Here is a 21,824-nt window from a genome sequence, read left to right as displayed (position 1 = left end):
GTGTTAATTTTTATGAGAATTATCTGTCTATTTGTATAGGCTTGAGGTGTTACCTCTGCCTTGACAGATCAAGGATTTTTTTTTTTTTTCAATTCCTGCTTTTTCCCTTTCATCTGAAATTTTTTTAGCCTTGGAAATGTGGAAATATTTTTTTTAAGTGGTTCTTTTTTATTGTTTGGGTTGGGTATTTGAAAAATTATTTTAACATACTGCAGTAATAACCTATTCCAGTAATACCCTGGCTCAGAATTAGAAGCCAGGTCCTGAAAACAAGTAAAACAAACCCTCAGAATTACCATGGATGAACAAAGAGGCAAATGTGGGTAAAACAATCTTAACAAAGAGGTTTTAAATGCCTCGGTTATTAATATTTCTACCACTTTACAGCAATAGCTGAGGTAGAGTTTCAGTAGAAAGTTAAAAGGAGAAGGATCTAAGCTGGACCCTCACAGAATTCTGATTTATCCCTGGTGAGAGCAGAACTGCTGCTCTGCTGCTGGACAATTCCCCATTTAGTTTAAGTGTCTGAGAAAAGGGGATCCCTCCCCAAAATCAAGGTTTTAACCTGCAAACATTTTCAAAGTCCCTGCAACTGGAAGCATTCCAAAAATTGGCAGGTATGGATAACATCCAGTGGGGACTGTGCAGCCCTGCTTTGAGCCCAGCTTTTAATAAAGGCAGAAATACAAAGCACAGTTTGGATTTTAATTAAATGGCACGGGTGAGACAGATATCTCTGTCAGTCCAGAGAAATCAGCCAAACACAGCTTTCACAGAAATATTACAAATGCACTCTCAGTCTGTTTCTGTTCTAAGCATTGTTTTCTTTAGCAAGTTCATCTTTTGAACTGAACTCATTAAATATAAAGCAAAACCAGAGTGATAACTTATGTAAAAATTACTTAGATTTTGTAAATTTGCATTTTAGCAGATTGAGATAGGAAAGGAAAAGATTACTTAATCTGATTTCCTGCTTAACACGGATTTTTAGGTAGGGTTTGATATTCAATAATTAAATGTTTCTTCTGGACAGCTAATCTTAATTTGAAGAATGAAGAGATGAGGAACCCATACATTTTCTCTGGCAATTAAAAGTATGCCTTATTTATAATTTTAATTAATCTGGGGTGTTTTTTTTGTTTTTTTTTTTTTTCCTTAACAGAGTGGGTTTTTTTCAAAAAAAGCCATCATTTCTGTATTGGCAAAGAAATAAAACAGGCTACAAATGTATTATCTGTCCTGTTATCAAGTTGCTTTATACAGTACTCAAATGGTCATAATAAAGACATTTATCAGTTTCTGGTAAGTTTTTGTTTGCATTGTTTGGCTGTGCAGTTTCTGATGATCCAGACTTTCTCCCCTGCTTATCTGGGAGGATTCCTGAGTTTGGCTGGGAGCTCTGGGAGTTATGAAACAAGAATGAAATGTCAGGCTCAGGCCTTGCTGCTCCATGGGCAGCTCTGCCCTAAGTTCAAAGACAAGCAGGAAAGACTCTCTCAGCATCAGTTCTGGTTTTAAAATTAGAAGATAATTTGCCTTCACACAAGATCAATTATACTCTGGTTTTTTTATTGGGTATAAAAGCTTTAGTTAATTCTTTTCATGTGAAAGAATTGCATTTTAAACTCACTTTAATCAGCCCGTTTTTCTTGGTGAGTCTTTTTGAAGCATTTATTGTATCTGAAAAAAAAATATTATTTCTGCTTGCAGTTATTACTGACTGACTGTACATTATGTGTTTCAATTATTCAGAAAATTTGAAGTAGATTAAATTGAATCATGTGGCAAAAATAGTTCTCACTGAGATGAGAAACTGAAATGAGGACTTTGTGGAATCTCCAGATGGATCAGGGTGTTAGCAATGACAAAATAACCTCCCCTGAGGGGTTTCATTTCTCTTTCCCATCTTGGTGAAGGAATTTCTGTGCAACAATTCCTAAGGAATTCCAGGTAGGCATTTATGGTTAGAAAAACTAATTTATTGGAGGTGATGCTGTGATTTCCACAATTTTTTGAACACGCTGTCAACCTTGTAAGGATTTCTACCCCTTCCCATCTCTGCAAAGACACAAATTCCATATTTTATTGACTTTTTATGTTTCCCCTGGGTTTGTGCTCAGTCTCTGGGTGCATTACTCAAGTTTAAAACCACCCCTCACGCAGTGTGTCCCATCCTGGTGCTGTGGGATGCAATGGAGAAGGAGCCAAACTTTTAACATCTAGAGGGCAATCTCCTGCTCTGAGAGTGCAGCCAGAAATCTGACAGCCTCAGCAGCAAGCCCTGATTGTGCAAAATGCAATGCTTTAAAGGAATGGAGTTTCAATAAGTTAAAAATGTCCTGTATTGCTGCCTTTTTTTAAAGCTACCCCGTGTTCTGTCTCTTGGGTAATGCAATATTTCAATTCATATATCTGGCGTCCTTTTATTGATAAAAAGCAAATCTTATTTGCCCCAGCATATCTCATTCTGTCTTAACTGGCAGTTTTTGGTCTGGGAAGGGATTGTTTTTAAAAAGCAAGTCATAATATCACAGCACACTGCTATCTGCAGCCTGCACACTCTTTTCTTGCAGGGAATTCCGAGTTTCAGCTGCTATCAGTGGCATTTTACACAGATCCATGGCACAGGCTGGGGTGTAAAGTGCATTCCTTGGGCAGAGGGGAGTGCTGGGTGAGTTCCTGCTGGGATCCAGCGGGAGGGAGAGCAGCAGGCACGGTGCAGATTTTGCACAGATAACTGCAGAGCGGGTCAAAACAAGAACCCCTTCAAAATGAGCCTCCTCTGCCTGAACTTCCAGGCTTGGGTAAAAAGAGAGCAAAATCCAACCCATGCCTGCTTTAAATTCACTAAAGCCAAATCACACCAGCCTGACTACCTAATTTTAGGTAGGTTTTCTTGTCTAATTTTAATGGTTTTCTTCCTCACCTTCAGTCTCCCCCCAGGTCTTCTCTGATTTCATTTTGGAGGGAATAACTTTCTCTCTAGGACTGCCTGGCTCTTCTCTAGTGGGATATGATGTTGCTGTTCCAGTCCCATTCTGATTAAATGTGCCCAAATGGCACATCACAGACAGCTGGCAGGCAAAAGGAAATATAGGAATAAGGAGCTCAAGCACAAACTGATGTGCTAATCCATCCGAAATTCGTTTCTGAAGGAATCCTTTTAAAGCAACCAAAACAACCTTTTTAAAGAGCCTCATTTAAAACCAGTTTATCCAAATTTCTTGGCTGATTGAGCTGAGACAGATTTATGAATGTAACTTAATTTCAGAAATCCAGATTTCTACAATTATACATGCTTAGACATCTGAAGTGAGGAGCTGATGCAACCAGGGCTCAGGGTTGTGCTAATCTGAGATGGGAAGGAGGTGGCTGGCTTGTGGTTAAAGCATGGGACTGAGCTGCTGAGAGGTCTTGCTTCTATTCCTGGTTGTGTCACTGACTTCCTGTGGGTCACTGCAGTCACTGAGCTCTGTCTCATTTCACTCATTAAAAAAAAGAAATAATATTGCATTGCTAAAGCACTGCGAGACAAGTCACTGCTGTCTGTACCATTGTTTTATGCTCATAAGAGAAATTTGTGTCAGCAGATCACAACCACATTCCTAAAGTTACTCCTTTTGGATAATTTGCTGTCTTATGCAGCAATTCAATGATTCCACTAAAGACTAATACCTCAAAAATACAAATTTTAACTTAAAATGTGTTGAGAACTTTTCTTCCACGTTCCAATTAAACATTTGTTCATGAAGAGGATTGTGTTTTCCTTGTAAGAGTATGAGAAAGGTACTCAATCCCTCATAGTTGTGAAAAAATAATTAACCCCCCCCATTATTTCCTTTGGAGGACTGCTCATTTTACTCATATACAAAATAGAGATAGTATTGCATTGCTAAAGCACTGTGAGCCAAACCATTGCTGTCTATACAATTATTTTATGCTCATTATTTGTGTATAATTGTATCAGCAGATCACAACTATATTCCTGAAGTTATAGGAATATATTTAGTTATAAAGTTATATTCCTAAATTTATAAGAGTATATATAGTTATAAAGCTACATTCCCAAATTTATAGGAATATTTATAGTTATAAATCTATATTCCTAAATTTATAGGAATATATCTGGTTATGAAGCTATATTCACAAATTTTTAGGAATATATTTATATATAGTTATAAAGCTACATTCCTAAAGTAACTCCTGTGGATAATTTGCTGTCTTACACAGCAAGTCAATGATTCCAGTAAAGACAAAAAACTCTAAAGTGCAATCTTTTACTCAAAACACCTGGAGAACTTTGCCTCCAGATTGCAATCAGACATTTGCTCACGAGGAGGATTGTGTTTTCCTTGTCAGAGTATGAGAAAGGTACTCACTCCCTCATAATTGTGAAAAAATAATTAATCCCCCCCTCCCATTGTTTCGTTTGGAGGACTGCTTGAAGATCTCTTGGTACTTCCATTTCCTATAACCTTTGTCCTGCTTTATAGTTTTTATACATTGTTGTGATGGAGTTAATTTGAAGCACTATTTTTAAACCCCCTGCTTTTTACATATTTTCCCCAAATCTCCAGGGTGCTGGGATGGACATAGGAAATGCTGCCTGCCCATGAAATGCTGATGATGCTGTAGAGCAGCAGTTCTCACTGCAGCTCCTCAGTCCCAGGGAAATCCTGCAATGGGGAGCATCTCCTCCTCCTGAGGAGCAGTTCTCAGCACTCCTGTCATGGATCTCTCATTCCCATCACCACAATTTGCATTTCTGCTGCAAAGAGGTTCTAAACCAAGGAAATCAGGGTCTCTCCCAAATGTCCTGTGAATCAGACTTATTGACTTAAATGCTTAAAGATATTTTGGAATTATTTAGGTGACAAAGACTGGAGGAGAAGTAGATGACATTCAGATTATCCTACAGATTTAATTATGTTTGCTGAAATTCCTTCTTTAGTCTTTACAGTGAATGGGTTGCATGGCTTTTGATAAAAGACCAAAGATTGAATAGAGCAGTTTATTGATTGTCTTTGTAATTAATATACATTATTATGACCCTAAACATCCTAAAACAATGTCATTTTAGTCCTGTCACAATAAAATGTGAGCATCCCTTTCTTACAGTTCACAAATTGTGCTGCAGAGGCTTCTTTACCACAGGTGTTGTGAGCTGACAAAATACACACCAAACTCTGCCTCCTGATTTATCCAGTCAGGAATGGCAGATCCAGGCGGAACTCAGTGAAAAATCACCCCAATATTTATCCTTTTTATCTGTTCCCAGGTTTTTTTGGTATAAATGCACTCAGATGCTGAACCCAAAGGCCTCAGATGAGATTTTTAAAAGTGTAATAAATATCTCCTTACTCCGTGATTAAACCTACATCATAAAAATGTGCAGGGAATTCTGCTGGGCAGAGAAACAGGGAGTTTAATCCTTACTTGAACTATGCTTTGTAAGAGTACAAGAAAACAAAATATGGCCAGGCAAAGCAGCTTGGAATAGGTGTTACATTAAAGGCATCATGTTCCAGCCATGCAAATTGCTCTCCTGCTTTGTCTGCTCCCCTGCTCAACTGACTCTTGGTATTCTTTCAAATAAGTCATTATTTTCATTTAAGATCTGAAGACTCCTAAAAAATAAAGTTAATAACTGGTTGTTAGGCTGTGCTGAGCATTAGAGGATGCCAGGTAACTTGAGCAGTGAATCAGGGGCTATTTTGGGGAGAAAAATATTACAATAATTTTCAGGAAATAACCTTTTTGTTCCAAAACAGCTGTCATTGAACACTATTATATCTACAACAATTAAAATTATCTTTGGTAACTTTTAGTATTTGGCACTGCTCCATCATTGTTCAGTTAAATATTTTTCAAGTGTTTTAGGACTTCTGCCCACTGTGTGCCTGAAACCCTTCATCATCACTGGAGAAGCTCCTGGGTTTGTCATGTTTTGCTCTCTCAGGATATCTGACAATTTCTGTGGAGGTTTTTTTGGCCATTCTATAGCAGCAGCCCTTCTGCTGACTCAACCTGAGCTCTATAGAATTTGCCTTTTCATGTCGAGGGTTGAGTGCCAAAAAAGTTTTTAAAATGAGAGAAAAAAAAAGTGCTAGCTAACATATAAAGTGAATTAGGAAGCATGTGCAAACATCCTGGTGAATTTAAATAGCTGGTTGGATCAGAAATGGAGGAAAAATAACACTGGGTCAGGAACAACACACAAAGCAGCCAGAAACCTGGTATTTCTAATTTGGGATATAAATACTCCCTGCTGAAATTTTCTTTGTTATAAGATGCAATTGATTAAATAAAGGCAGGTCTAGAGTAGAGGGTAGTGTTGCTTGATGGCTTTAATATGTTTCAAAGCCCAATTAAAAATATTTCCACATTGCTGGGAATTTTTGTTCCCTCAGATTGTAACTAGCTGATAATGCAAATAACATTTTTAAATGTTTTTCAGAATGAAATTGGAGTTATTTTTATTGTAATAGCATTGTAATTGCTCTCTGTGGCTCTGAGTCCTCACTATTAGCAGAGGAGAGCTGAAAAAGCTCTTCCAAAAGTCTTTTATACACATGTGAGGTATGGCAATTTTTATTAATAGCTCATTTGCATACTCGGGCATGTTTAATTTTATTTGCATAAGTTAATATAGAAGCATCCCTTCTATGGGATGTGGAGCAGATGTCATCAAACTCATTTTTCCTACAGGAACTTTTTTCTCTGTGAACTTCGTTAAGAGTATTTTCTTCCCTTGTGGTTGTGTGAGCAAAACAATGAAATTCTGGGAATTTACAGAGGATGTTGTGCTGATTTCTGCATTTGAGTTTTATATAAAGCAATAAATAATAAAATGCAGCAGTTCAGTACACCATGGAGTAGAACCTGGCAACCCACTGCTGTTTCAGTGAACCACAGTAAATTTAATATCAATTCCCTGCTTTATTTGAGAATTGTGGAGGTTTGGGCCTGGCCATTGTTCTGTGCACAGTTCTGTGCTCCAGCAGCTGAACCTGGAGCCAAACCTGTGGAAGAAAAGTGCAAAAATAGGGGTAGAATGGTAGGACAGAAAACTGGATTCTAGTGGGAAATTCTCATGGTACATTGTAATTTATTGTGCCTTTGAATCATTTATTTTATTTATTTTCCTGCTCAAATATGCTTAGCAGCAAACTATCCACTTGTAAAAACTTTTTGTATTGGGTGGAGTTTGACCTTTTGCTGAATTTTTTCCTCTAAATAGACTTTTTAGGTAACTCAATTTCTGTCATAAATCACTGAAAAGCTGATTTTTGAAAGGATAAAATACAGATAATAAAGTGTATCAGAAATCAAGATTACCTTATCATAACCCCTCCTCCTCAGAGTTCACACAGTTCCAAACAGGACACAGTAGAAATCACTTTTTTGGGGTTTTTCAAGAAAAATTTACACCTGCTTCCAGAGAGCAAAACATTTATTCAAATATGAGTAAAAAAAAATGTACAGCTTTTCCTTCCAGCCAGAGCACAGAAGTTTCAGCTCACTGGGGGTAGTTCTCACTTTCACTCCTAGAAATAGATGGGTCACTACTGAGAGCAGGGGGAAGTTGCAACAGGAGAGATTTTGGGGGGAAAATGGCTTTTTGTGTGCTGGGACCTGGGCAGCTTTGCTCTACAAGGACATTTTGGCAGGCAGGATAAAACAACAAGGATTCATAATGGAATATAAAAAGCATAATAACAAATTCCCAAGAAGTAAAAAGCAGAATTTCCGATTTAATATCCCATGCAGTAACACAGAGCAGGAGTACTGAGGATTTTAACTTCCATTAAGATCAGGAGAACAAAAAAGATTTAAAAATTGCCTTTTTCTGTAGATATACATAAAAAAAAATTACTAGAAATTGGGAGAACAAGTTATTGGTTTTAAGAATTCAGCCTGTTCCTTGGAACTGAGTGCTTAAACCTGCTGATCTTAGCTCAGGAGAAGGAAAAAACTTGGGGTCACTGCTCTCACCTATGGCAGCAGCCTCCTTCCATTCTGTGTTCTCTGGTTCCAGTTTCCTGTTTACTCATCATGCAGCTCCAGGCTGGTTTTGGCTGGAGTTTTATTCATAAAACTTTATTCACATTCATTCATATTCATAGTCATTTATTCATTTTAATTTAATTGATTTTTTTGTGTTGTTGCGAATTTCAGCTCCATTGATATTTTACCTCAGCTGGTTTTGTTTTATAATATTCCTATTTTGACTTGTGTGATATGATCTGTTTTTATCTGATCCATTTACCAGCTCAGGTTTTTAAATGGTCTCAAACTTTTCTTTAAATTAATGTTCGTATTTTTGAGAAACAGTTTCTATAAAAATATCTGTTTTCTTTTCTCAACTAGACAGCATTAAAAATTATTTCCCAGAGACATTTATTTGGTTCTCTAAAACTCTGAAACTGCTTAAATTGAGAAAATAAATAATGATTTCTGGTGGCCAGGTGAGAGTAGGAATGTGCACGAGCTGCTCTGGGATCTGTGGGCCTGGCAGCAAATCCACTTGTTAAATTTACCTCTTTCCATCTTTTAAAAATGATTATCTAAATAATTTGTGTTTCTCCAATACCTGCTCAAGTTATTTATAAGACAATATTTGATAATTATTCCCTCACATGCCTAAATCCTGTTTTATAGATGTTTTTTCTGGAGTGTTGTTGGCTTCCAGCTACACTTTTCCTTCCCACTTTCCCAGAGCTCTGCTTTTCCAGAAGCCAATTATCTGTTCCCCTTGAGCTTAAATAACACCCATTGAGCTGCTGCTCAACCATTGGAGCTCTTCTGAATGGCCATTTAAATAAATTATGAAACTTCCCCAGCACTCATTTCAAATTCAAATGTGCGACTCAAAGGTAGAGAGTTGCTCTGGACTTGAACCAGGCTTAAAATCCCTTTTAAGTGAGACAGGAATACAAAATTGCTTGGGGATCTTTGATTTGCTCAACCATCACCTTTTACCTGATGGGTTTCAGCTGCAGGAACGTCAGCAGACCCCAAGATTTTAAAAGTCCTCTTTTTACTCTTTGTTTCTACGCAAAACAGGTAGAAGAAATACTTCCTTACTCTAGAAATTTATGCTCATTATGTAAGGCACAGCAATAACAAGAAAAATCCCAAACACCAAACCAAAACTGAAGGAAGAGGCAGAATAATGATCAAAAAGTTCTTGCAAAGGGCTTTAGGTTGATTTGCATAATGAGAACATTAGGAAAAGCCAAAGTTAATTGAAGAAGGGTTGATTTCAGAGCTCTTCAATTTGAAATCACCCTGGGTAAAACCCAGAATTTCTGAGTCCTGGAGACACCATGGATGTGCTGCAGTTTGCCTGAGCTGAGGGAAATGAATCTCAAATTCTGGAATTTATTCCCTGCCTGACTGGTCTATCCTGTGCCATGTGCCCCAAAATTCCATTTCTCCTGCCAAGGAACTGGCCAGTCTAACAAATGAAATTCCCCTGATAGAGGAGAAATTCCCCTAAAAAACGAGGGTAGCAGAAGATTTGGTTGTCACCTTCTGACCAGCCATGTCCCAGAAAAGCCAGGCTGCAGGTGGGCAAAGCTGCATTTTGGAGGAAAAACATATTTCCAGATTTATTTCCTAATAAACCTACTGCACCTGAGACCATTCACATCAGGCCTTTTGCAGAAAGAGTTTTTTTTTCAATTATTGAATATTCAGTTTGGTTTTTAATATTTATTTTTAAATTTGTTGTTGTTGTTGTTGTTTATCCTCCAGTGCTAAAATTTCTAAATCTACTCTGAGCTTTCTAAAAAGAATTACACTTCTGTCATGGGTGCTGTCAGCTCTCCTGGGAGTAGAAAATCTGGATTTAATGGGAAATGTTGATGAAGAACACAGCCCTGAATTACCCCTTACATGCAACCTCAGGTGAGTGGCTCTCATTGGTGGTTTATGGGCAGAAATGTTAAACATTAAAAATCTGCTCAGTTGTGAACAAGATCCTTGGAGCAGATAAATGGCCCTGCAATAACTCCAGCTCCTGAAGCAGATGTTAATTAGGCTGGGGGTAATTTTTAAAGCATTGCCATAGCCAAAGGTTCCGGAATGTTTTCTGCTCAAAGCAGAATTTGGGAAATTCCTTTAGTTATTCCTGGAATATAAGAGAATAAAGACATTTCCATAAATTTTTGGTTTTTATTGTTTTTTTTTGTTTTGTTTTGTTTTTGTTTTTGTTTTTTTTTTTTTAAAGCAGCAAGGTGATTTGACCTTTTCAGGGATTTCCTTCAAGGACAGAGCTGAAGGATAAAGCTGGATTTTGAATCCTACGAAAGTTTTCTGTCAGCAAAGCTTTTCTGTATTTTCTGTCAATTTTTAAAATATCTTTGTGGCATCAGTACTTGTCCCCCAGTGCCACACATGCTGTCACTGCCATGGAATATTTGATATTCATGGGGTGATTTGGGGGTCAGGGACTGCAGGAATCAAGGCTTCAGCTCATTTATGACAAAAAGATGAGCAGAATTCAGTGTCTTGCTCCTTTCCTCAGAAGTGTGGGCAGGCTCTGAGGGGGCTCTTTGCCCCAGCTCTGTTTTGGTGGGTGATCTGCAGCCCACCATGGAAAACAGACATTCCTGAACTGAAAATAACAAAGGGAAATGTTGTTTTCTGCAGCTTTGCTTTCCCAAGTCTGAAAAGCCCTTTCAGACTCCTGCACAACTAAAACTTCCTGGATGAAATCTGGTGTGCAGACAGAAAAATCCATTCCTGCTCAAACCCAAACCACTTCTTTTGTACAGAAGGAAAATGCCTTCAAGAATGGGAATTTTGAACTAGCTTTTTCTTGGATTCCAGCACATGATTCCTTCCTGAGGGCGAGGAAGGTGACAAACTCATGAGGTAAGAGCAGCAGCTTCCACAGAGGTGTGAAGTTCTCAGAGATGCTCTGTGCACTCCTGTTTTGCTCAAGGGATAATTTACTTCTGGAAATGACCCTCAGCTTGTCCTCCTTGTTGCATCTCCTCCCTGACTCCTCTTTTTTCTCTCTCCCTGATAACTGTGCCAAATATTCTGTGTTGGTGGCTCCTGGTGAGGAGTTAAACTGAGAAAAGGCCCTGGAATTTCTGCACAGAGCCTCTCACATGATCAGAAGGATTTTGGTTGGTGCAGGGCTCTGGTTGGGCCACAATGGCCTTGCAGACATGGCAAGCAGCTTCTCTAGGTTTGGTTTCCACACCACCCAAGAATCCAGTTAACAGTGACACGAGGAGTGATGAAATGTCAGTAAAAACAGGTGATGGCTTTTTCAGAATTAATTAGCAATTTAAATGGGCTTCCACATTGCAAAAGCCACTGGAGGGATGTTGGTACAACCTGAGGGTACTGGACAGTGTGTGGGAAGAAAGGAAAAGCAATTTCCAGCTTTGGTATGGCCTGGAGACAGCAGGGATATGGAGTGACCCCAGAAGGTAAAGACTGGGATCAAATCAGATCAAACCTTTGCTGTCTTCAACATCCCCAAATATCCTTATTTATTTATGTGTCAGAGTGTTGAAGATTGGTAGTACCAAGCAATTAATTTCCTTCATCCAGAGTTGCTTTCATCCATTCTTTCCTCTATGCTGAATAATTTCATGATCAGTAAAATCCATGTAATATTTCCATAAACATTAAATTTATCATCACATTTCCTTCATTCCTTCCTGAAGCTACTGAAGCTACAAGAACACTTCCATGTCCATAGCAAACTTAACACAGAGCACTTCACTTCAGAACTGTTCACAGTATTTTATTTATGTTATTAATTTTATATTATTTATTATTTTCAATGTATTTCTTATTAAATAGTCAATAATTCAGTAAATATTAAGTGAAATAATTCAATTTATTTTATTATTTTTCGATTCATTTATTATAAAATAATAAAATTTTCAATAAATGTAAATATCAAATTAAATAATTATACTTATTTTGTTATTTCTCATTTTATTTATTGTAAAAGAATAAATAATTCAATTAATATAAATAAATAAAATAATTCAATGTTTTGTTGTTTTTCAATTTATTATAAATTACTAAATAATTCAATAAATAAAAATAAATATCAAATGAAAGAATTCATTTTTTATTTTTAATGCATTTATTAATAAATAACAAATGCTTCAATAAATATAAATAAATGTTAAATAAAATAATTCCATTAATTTTTTATTTTTCAATTTATTTATTATAAAATAATAAATCAATAAATATAAAAATATGAAATAAGATAATTAGATTAATTTTGTTATTTTAAAATTTATTCATTATAAAATCAATAGTTCAATAAGTATAAAAAATATAAAATAATTCAATTTTTGTTACTTTTCAATTTATTTATAATAAAAGAATGAAGACTTCAATAACTATAAATAAATATAAAATAATTCAATTTATTATTATTCAATTTCTTTATTATAAAATAATAAACACTTCAAGAAATATAAAATGAAATTATTCCATTTATTTTATTACTTTTCATTTGATATACGATAAAATATTTTATTCCATTCAACACACAATTCAACTGCATTACAGCTTAATTCAGTATAACTCTATTTAATCCCATCTCCCTAACCACCCACATTCACCTCTTTCTGCTCCTTATCTGCTCCTCTATAAAGTGAACATTTGGCCTGGCTGACACCCCACCCTGTGCCAAACATCAGAGCAGCTCACTGGAATTCTCAGAGCAGCTCACTGGAGTTCTCAGAGCAGCTCACTGGAGTTCTCAGAGCAGCTCACTGAACTCTCAGAGCAGCTCACTGGAGTTCTCAGAGCAGCTCACTGGAATAATCAGAGCAGCTCACTGGAACTCTCAGAGCAGTTCACTGGAATAATCAGAGCAGCTCACTGGAACTCTCAGAGCAGCTCACTGCAGCTCTCAGAGCAGCTCACTGGAACTCTCAGAGCAGCTCACTGGAACCCTGTGAGCCCTCCAGCCCCAGCCCTGGCCCAAATCCCCGCTGTCCTCGTCTCCTGGGCTCCCCACACTCGCTGGGAATCTGCTGACACAAAGGGAGCTGCAGCCCCTATCTGCAATCCACATCCATTCTTCCTCCCTCCCCTGATGGGAAGGAAATTTTTCCACATCCTGGTGCTGTTGTGAGCGGGCTGGCTGTCGGTGCTGCCACCTTTGTCCCCCTGGAGAGGGAATGTGCTCAGGCAGCAGCTGGGATGGAGGGCCGGGCCATCCCCGCAATGGGGCAGCGGTCACATCCCCTGCTGGCTCCTGCTCGCAGCCTTGGATCCTGTTCTTGCATCCTGGTGCTGAAAGTTCTGTTTACTGCGCTCCTCACAATAGCCCCGGGGAACGAGGACTCCCAGAACACAATAGTGAACCTCCCCAGGAACTGCCAAGAGGGGAAAGAAATCCATTTCCTTCTCTGGCACTGCTGGGATGTAGGTAAGGCTGCACACAGCCCTGGCCAGCCAGAGGGGCACCACAGCACTCCTTGGCTGCCGTCGAGGTTCAGTCGACAAAATGTCTTTTTTTCTTGGGCAATGGGGGTCTAGAATGAATTTTCTTGATTGAGGAGGTTCTATAAAGAAAGATGGAATGCAAACATTTAAGGAGGAAGGAAACTGTGGGCATCTCAATTGTCAACCTGCCCTGCAGGTAGCAAGAAATGCCATTTAAAATGGAGTGCCTATGGAAGGCATGGACAATGAGGGGGTCTAGAATGACTTTTCTTGTTCAAGAAGGTTCTATAAAAAAAAAAAGAAAGAAAGATGGAATGCAAACATTTAAGGAGAAAGGAAACCGTGGGCATCTCAATTGTCAACCTGCCCTGCAGGTAGCAAGAAATGCCATTTAAAATAGAGGGTGCCCTGAGCGACCATGGAAATGAGGGGGTCTAGAGTGAATTTTCTTGCTCCAGGACAATGAGAGGTTCTAGAATGAGGGGGTCTAGAGTGACATTTCTTGTTCCAGGAGGTTCTATAAAGAAAAGAAAGAAAAATCGAATGCAAATATTTAAGGAGAAAGGAAACTGTGGGCATCTCAATTGTCAACCTGCCCTGCAGGCAGCAAGAAATGCCATTTAAAATAGAGGGTGCCCTGTGGAAAACATGGACAGTGAAGGGGTCTAAAATGACTTTTCTTGTTCAAGGAGGTTCTATAAAGAGAATAAAGAAAGATGAAATGCAAATATTTAAGGAGAAAGGAAACTGCAGGCATTTCAATTCTCAATGTGCCCTGCAGGTAGCAAGAAATGCCATTTAAAATAGAGTGCCTATGGAAAACATGGACCATGAGGGGTCTAGAATGAATTTTCTTGTTCAAGGAGGTTCTATAAAGAGAAAAAGGTTCTTGTTCAAGGTTCTTGTTTCATAAAGAGAAAAAAAAAGAAGGATAGAAAGAAAACATTTAAGGAGAAAGGAAACTGTGAGCATCTCAATTCTCAACTTACCCTGCAGGTAGCAAGAAATGCCATTTAAATTAGAGTGCCTATGGAAAACATGAGGGCACCTTGCTTGTAGGCAGAGTATGTCTGGAAAACAGACATTCCCCAAACTGAAAATAACAAACAAAAATGTCATTTTCTTCAGCTTTCCCAAGTTATAATACCGCTTATGAAATATTGGTAACAGAAATTCTAACATGACTGGGAATACCCATGGGAAGTTTCTGGAAGTGTGAAACAGCCAAGAGAATTAACCAGAACGTACAGGACTGCTACTGCAGGGTTCTGCTGGTTCTTCTGCTTCCCAAAAACGCTTTCCTTGCATGGGAGAAGGACACAGGGGTTGAGGTGAGAAGCAAGGATGATATCCATGGTGTTTTTCCCTCCTTTTCCCTGGAGAGTGGGGAAGGAATGGCACAGCTACCACGGGGGCTGGACCTGGAGAAAACTCCTTTGAGAAGCAGCACCACAGAGATCAAAGTGCTGAAGGACTTGGTTTGTGCTGAGAGGGAGAGTGAATCAGGAAAGGGCTGGAGGGATAAAATGGAAACATTTTACCTTAACATTTTACATTTGCATTTTACATTACATATCTTACATTTTATTTGAACATTTTTATCAACTGGGACCCTCACACCCTTTCCCATGTCACTGGGAATGGATGTGAGGGTCCCAGTCATTGGTTTTTCTGGGTCTGGATTGAAGGCACTTGAGACAGTAATTTCTGTTCAGACTCAAGTGTTTATTATTTCTTATCAGTAAAAACAGTCTCATTACGGTGAGTTGGGCAGCTTTTCATTAGAAGGCACAAAACGGCCAACAAGCTCTTGTTCCAAGGTCTTTTAAGACTAAACTATCCAATTAAGAACTGACACCTAGATTACTTTCCCTTTTAACCCAATAACTGATCCCAAAGAGCCTGCAATGTGGACTTTTCTGCCCAATTACAAAATGCCACCCAAACCCATGAAGAAGGAGGAAGAAGAAGCATGGAGAAGAAACCCAGGATGACACCCTGTGCCCTCCATCTTGCTTTCATCCACAGCATACTAAAAATCCCAAAACTAAATTTCTCACCAAGTGATATAACTACACTACTCTCTATAATCTATTTCACACTTTTGTGGATTCTAGTTTATCTTGAAGTGTAGGAAACTTTCTCCATGAATGAGGGTCAAAGTCAGAGCTTCCCTGGGGGTCAGGGCACTCCAGAGCAGACAGAGAAATATTCCCGGTGCCCTGGGATTCCACAAAAGGGAAACAGAGGAGCCACATAAACGAGAAAGAAACAGAAAGAGAAAACAGATGAGTAGAGGAACTCCATCTTCTGGATTCTGTCATTAGAGTTCCCCATGTCTGGTACAGATTTTAGCAGGACGGGTGTTGATTTAGAGTCAGTTAACAAAAGGAGAGCTGTGCTCTCACAGCTTGGGCAGCAGCCTGAGTGTGGCTGTTGTGCAGGCATGAGGCCTTTTCTGGGTTTTTCTTTTCAATTATAGTGTTAGTTTTGTTCATCTTCAGCAGCATTTACAACAGAATTAGTCAGAGACATGTTTTTCAAATTAAGCTTCAGTCGAAGAACAAATGGATTTAAATAACAGGAAAACGCGTTTCGTGAAACTCTGAGAAGTTCAGTAAAGCAGAACTTAAAAACCCTGCAGGTCCAGTGACACCCCCTATAGAACTCCATTTTTTCCTCATCTCAATTGCAGGACTGCTTGAAGTTCCTGGTGACTTTGGAACAGCAGAGGGTTTGTGCCTTCCCCACCTCGGGACCCTTCCATAACTTCACCTTCTCCGTGCAGAGCTCCCAATTCCGCTGTTCCAGCCGCCCCACCGGGGGAGCTGGGGAGGGTGGCAGCAGCAGCAGAGCCCAGGTGAGGGGCACAGGGCCAGCCTGGGGCAGGTGAGCCCTGCTGGGGCTCGGGGGACACTCTCAGGCTGCAAGGCCAGCTGCAGCATTGCTCTGGGGAAGGGGAGGATGCGAGCCCGAGCGTGGGCGGAACGCGGGAACTCGCTCCGGTTGGCTGGGGCCGCGCTCCGAGTGGAAATGTGCTGACTTTTGTGTGTGTGTGTGATAAATGGGTTTTAAGAATAGCTCTGATTTCTTAATCCAGTTTTGCAAGTACAAACAATTACGATGCCTTGTAAAAGAGCTGCTTGGATCCCCCAGTCCCAATGTAACAAAGATCAAACTGCCTGGCAGCTCCTGCTGGTCGCTCTGGCTCCTGCTCCAGGGAGGAGGAGGAGGGCAAGGAATGCCAGAGCTCAAAATCAAATATTGGTATCTTAATTTTTTTATATGAAAACACTCGAAATGGATCCTGATTTTTTATTCTTGTAAGGACTGCTGGCTTTAAACACAGTTTGCTCTGCACATTCCATGTGAGTTTTCTGCCACGCCAGTGGGTATTAAAGTACAAGATGCAGGAGTTTGAGCTCTTCAGGACAGAGCAAACCAATTCTCCATTAACACATCCTTCATTACTGATGGGATTGGCTTGCTCCTTTCAAGACATGTGGCAGACAAAAATATTTCATCGCAATATGTACGCAGCTGTAATTTGGTTTTAAGAAGGAAAGGAAAACACACGATGACGTTTCAGCTCTATATGCCCAAAAGAACCTAAATGTAGTTATTCTCTTTTATTTATTTATTTATTTAGTGGATAATGTTTTGTTAAAACACAAAGTGTGCATTGCTGAGGCACTCGCAGCTCAAGCCCAGTCCATGGTGAGCAGAGCTGCAGTGGCATTTGGGAGCACACAGACGATAAATCAGCACACAGCGTGTCACTGCTGGCAGGAACGTTCCCGTGTGTGGATGGATAATCCCAGGCCTGCTCTGAGCTGTCTTGCACTCCAGGGCTGAGTTATTCACTGAACACACAGCTTGGTGCTGAAGGTGTTCATCCTTTTAAAGCAGGGATTGCAGAATCGATGGACAAAACTGTGGGGATAAAAGTTCTACAAATGGGTTTTTTTTCTTTTAGCTGGGATGCTCCAGAGCTCTGAGTTTAACTGCAGTTGTAACTCCTTAGGTGGTGTGGCCAAGATCAGTTTCAGAGCCCATGGGTGGAAAAAACCCCAATCCCTGTTTCTCTTTTCTGTTCCCTCGTTTCTCTTTTCTGTTCCCTCGTTTCCCTTCCATCTCCCTGGTGTGAACAGGGGGAATTGGCACTGAGGTGCACTTGGGTCAGGGCCGGAGGAACAGCCCCAAAACCCTCCTTCCTGCAGCTGCAATAAAGAAAGTGAAATGCGCTGAGTGCCTGTGCTCAGCCAAAGAACTGAACGTGGAATTTTTAATTGGATGGGTGTGGTTTTTCTTTTTTAATTTGGAGTTCTACCTAAGGTTTTCCCTTTACAGAAGGCTTTAAAAATAATGCAATCATTTTCAAAAGGAATTTCTTATCAGAGGTAAGACACGGTGCGTGATTTGGCAATATTTTTGTAGGTCACTCAGTTATTAGTAGCCTTCTCTCTCTCTGTTACTTATTATTTCCTCTTTTCATATGATTTTTTTACATGGAAGTTTCCAAGGTACGGCTGCCCAATCTGAGCCTTAACAAAAGAGGAAAAATGAGGAAATGATTAATTGTGTTTGAATTTGATCATTCTTTCAGTTTTACCATCACTGGGGCTCTTAGCGCTGAGTGAGTTTGGAACAAGCACTGACAGGAGTTTGTTGCTGTGGGACACTGGGATAACCTGGGGTGTCCCCACGGCTCTGGGCAGAGGGATTGGAGGGATGGGGAGGCGGGATGGGGGTGGGATGGGGTGGGATAGGATGAGATGGGGGTGGGATGTGGGGTGGGATGGGGTGGGATAGGGGTGGGTTATGGGATGATATGGGGGTGGGATGGGGGCGGGATGGGGGGTGGGATATGAGATGGGATGGGAGATGGGATGGCGGGGTGGGATGGAGTGGGGTGAGGAGCTGGGTGCAGGGGCAGGATGAGGAGCTGGATGTGGGGTGGGATGCTGAGCAGTTTGGGGGCTGGGCGTGGGACAGGGTGTGGAGCTGGGTGCAGGCTAGGATGAGGGATGGGATGAGGAGCTGGATGCAGGGTGGGATGGGGCTGGGACGCGAGGCTGGTTGTGGGGCGGGATTCAGAGCTGGGTGTGGGGAGGTGCGGGATACAGGGGGATGCGGGATACGGGAGGTGCGGGATGCGGTGCCTCCCTGGTCGCTGCCAGGACTGGTCCCGCAGCGGCTCTGTGGGGCTGGATGCGGTCGGGATGTGGGATGCGGGATGGAATGCGGTTCGGGCTGCGGTTCGGGACGGGGGATGCAGTTCGGGATGAAGTTCAGGATGCAGGGTGCAGTTTGGGATGTGTTTCGGGATGCGGGGTGCAGTTTGGGATGAGGCGCGGGCTGCTGTTCAGGATGCAGTACGGGAGGGGGTTCGGGCTGTGGTTCAGGCTGAGGTTTGGGGTGGAGTTCGGGCTGAGGGATACGGTTCGGGTGCGGTTCGGGGGCGGTTCGGGTGCGGTTTGGGTGCGGTTCGGGGGCGGTTCGGGTGCGGTTTGGGTGCGGTTCTGTTGCGGTTCGGTTGCGGTTCGGATGCTGTTCGGACGCGCTTCGGGTGCAGTTCTGATGTAGTTCGGGTGCGGTTCGAGTGAGGTTCCGATGCGGTTCGGACATGGTTCGGGGGCCGTCCGGGGGCGGTTCGGACGCGGTTCGGGGGCGGTTCCGATGCGGTTCGGACGCGGTTCGGGAGAGGTTCCGATGCGGTTCGGGGGCGGTTCCGATGCGGTTCGGACGCGGTTCGGGGGCGGTTCGGGGGCGGTTCGGGGGCGGTTCGGGGGCGGTTCGGGCTCGCCCCGGTGGCTCCAAGGAGCGGCCCCGGCAGCGCCGCGCGGGGAGCGCCAGCGCCGCCTGCTGGGCACGGCCGGGAGCGCAACCGAGCCACGAGGGGTCAGACCGAGGCAGCGGGAACGGGGACAAATCCCAAACACGGGAATTGGGGACAAATCCCATCCACCGGGAATTGAGGACAAATCCCATCCACAGAGAATTGGGGACAAATCCCAAATACCGGGAATGGGGACAAGTCCCAAACACGGGGAACTGGGGACAAATCCCAAACACTGGGAATTAGGGACAAATCCCAAACACAGGACAAATCTTATCCACAGGGAACTGGGGACAAATCCCATACACCAGGAATTAGGGACAAATCCCAAACACCGGGAATTGGGGACAAATCCCATCTACAGGAATTGGGGACAAATCCCACCCACAGGGAACTGGGGACAAATCCCATCCACAGGAACTGGGGACAAATCCCAAACACGGGAATTGGGGACAAATCCCAAACACCGGGAATTGGGGACAAATCCCAAACACTGGGAATTAGGGACAAATCCCAAACACAGGACAAATCTTATCCACAGGGAACTGGGGACAAATCCCATCCACAGGGAATTGGGGACAAATCCCAAACACCGGGAATTGAGGACAAATCCCAAACACAGGAACTGGGGACAAATCCCAAACACCGGGAATGGGGACAAGTCCCAAACACGGGAACTGGGGACAAAACACAAGCACAGGGAATTGGGGACAAATCCCAAACACCAGGAATTAGGGACAAATCCCAAACACAGGACAAATCTTATCCACAGGGAATTGGGGACAAATCCCACCCACAGGGAACTGGGGATAAATCCCATCCACAGGAATTGGGGACAAATCCCAAACACTGGGAATTGAGGACAAATCCCAAACACAGGAATTGGGGACAAATCCCATCCACAGGGACTGGGGACAAATCCCAAAAACCGGGAATTGGGGACAAATCCCAAACACAAGGAATTCGGGACAGATCCCTCCTTCCAAACCGAGGAGCCGTCTCACTTTTCAGCCCTGAACCCGAGGTAGGAAATAAATGCAACAGCAGCACTGCCACGGTGCTAACCCAGAGGAAACTTTATCTTAAATCTAAAGTTCTAAAACTTTGTTTTGAAACCAAACTGGAAGCTGCCTGGTCGAGATTTGCTCCACATATCCCCAGTTTTGATCTTCTAAAATCACCTATATCACTTTTCTTTAGCATTTTTTGCTTTGGCATAATAATAATAAGCAGTGGCTCTGACAGATAACACAAGTTCAAATCCAAACCCTGGGTGGAAAGCTTGTACAAATAATTCCAAACGCGTTAGTGAGCAGCCATGTGAAAATCAATGGAATCGATCTGCTGCTGCTTGCATCAGCCAGGCTGCCGGAGGTGTTTGCCTGCCCTGCTGGGGCTGGGTGTGGTGGCACTGCCCGGGCTGCTCGGCTGCCGGGGAGTTCGTGATTCATGAAATGCAGGAACGGGAACATGCGAGGGATGCATTCCCCAGAGCCCGGCCGGCAGCTGGGCAGTGACAAATCATCCATTCCACACAAGCAGCAGCACTTCCAGGAGCTCCGGGCACTGCAGGAGGGATAAGGCAGCAGACAAGTTAATTATCATATCCTGCTAATTTCCCTTCTCTTTGTTTTAATTAAAAAAAAAAAAATTGTGACCCAGTGTTTTTACAGAGATTTTTACTGAGAGTTTTCCTTTCCAAATCCATGGTAATTATATGAATTATATATAAAAATATGAAATATATAGATATAAATAAATAATATATATGAATGAATTTTATATATATATGAATTCTACATATATATATGAATTCTATATATATGAATTCTCTCTACATATGAATTCTATATACATATATATATACACATATAGATATATATATATATAGATAGATATAGATATAGATATAGATATAGATATATAGATATAGATACACACACACACACACACACACACACACACACACACACACACATATATATGTGATATTCTATGAATATCAGAAAGCCAGCAGCCAAAGGAGAATTCCAGAGTATCTCCAGTGTGAAATGGCAAAATGGCAATAGGCAAATCCACCCTGACCAAATCTGCTCTGGGGAAGGGACAGGCTGGGCCTTTTCCGCTGAAGCGTGTTTTTTGCACATATTTTCTGTACACTGTTTAAAAAGCTGGTGAGCTGGAGTAGGAAATAACACAGAGTGCAGTGGCAGATGGATTAGAAATGTGTGCAAGAGGCAAGAGGGTGATGTGGGCTGTCCATTCTTTTGGGGATCAGAAAGTAGTTTTGGACTCAGATGCACAGAACTGGTGAAAATATACAGATAAACATAAAGTAAGATAAACATATAAACAGATAAGGCTGAAAAATATTTCATTCCTCAGACAGGGCCTCACACTTTTTATTTATTTTTGAATGTATTTTAGGAAGATCTGCTCAGAGCAGGGCCCTGTGCTGTTCTCTGGGATGGCAGTGCTACTTTTCCTGCTCAGAGTTTCCTGTTTTTCTGGGGTTTTTGGCAAAAGAGTTACAGAGAGCTGG

This window comes from Melozone crissalis, unplaced genomic scaffold (genome assembly GCF_028551555.1).
Source record: "Melozone crissalis strain CALT ecotype California unplaced genomic scaffold, PUWL_Pcris_2 ptg000029l_1, whole genome shotgun sequence".
Taxonomy (NCBI): Eukaryota; Metazoa; Chordata; class Aves; order Passeriformes; family Passerellidae; genus Melozone; species Melozone crissalis.
Note: the sequence above shows the minus strand (reverse complement) of the source record.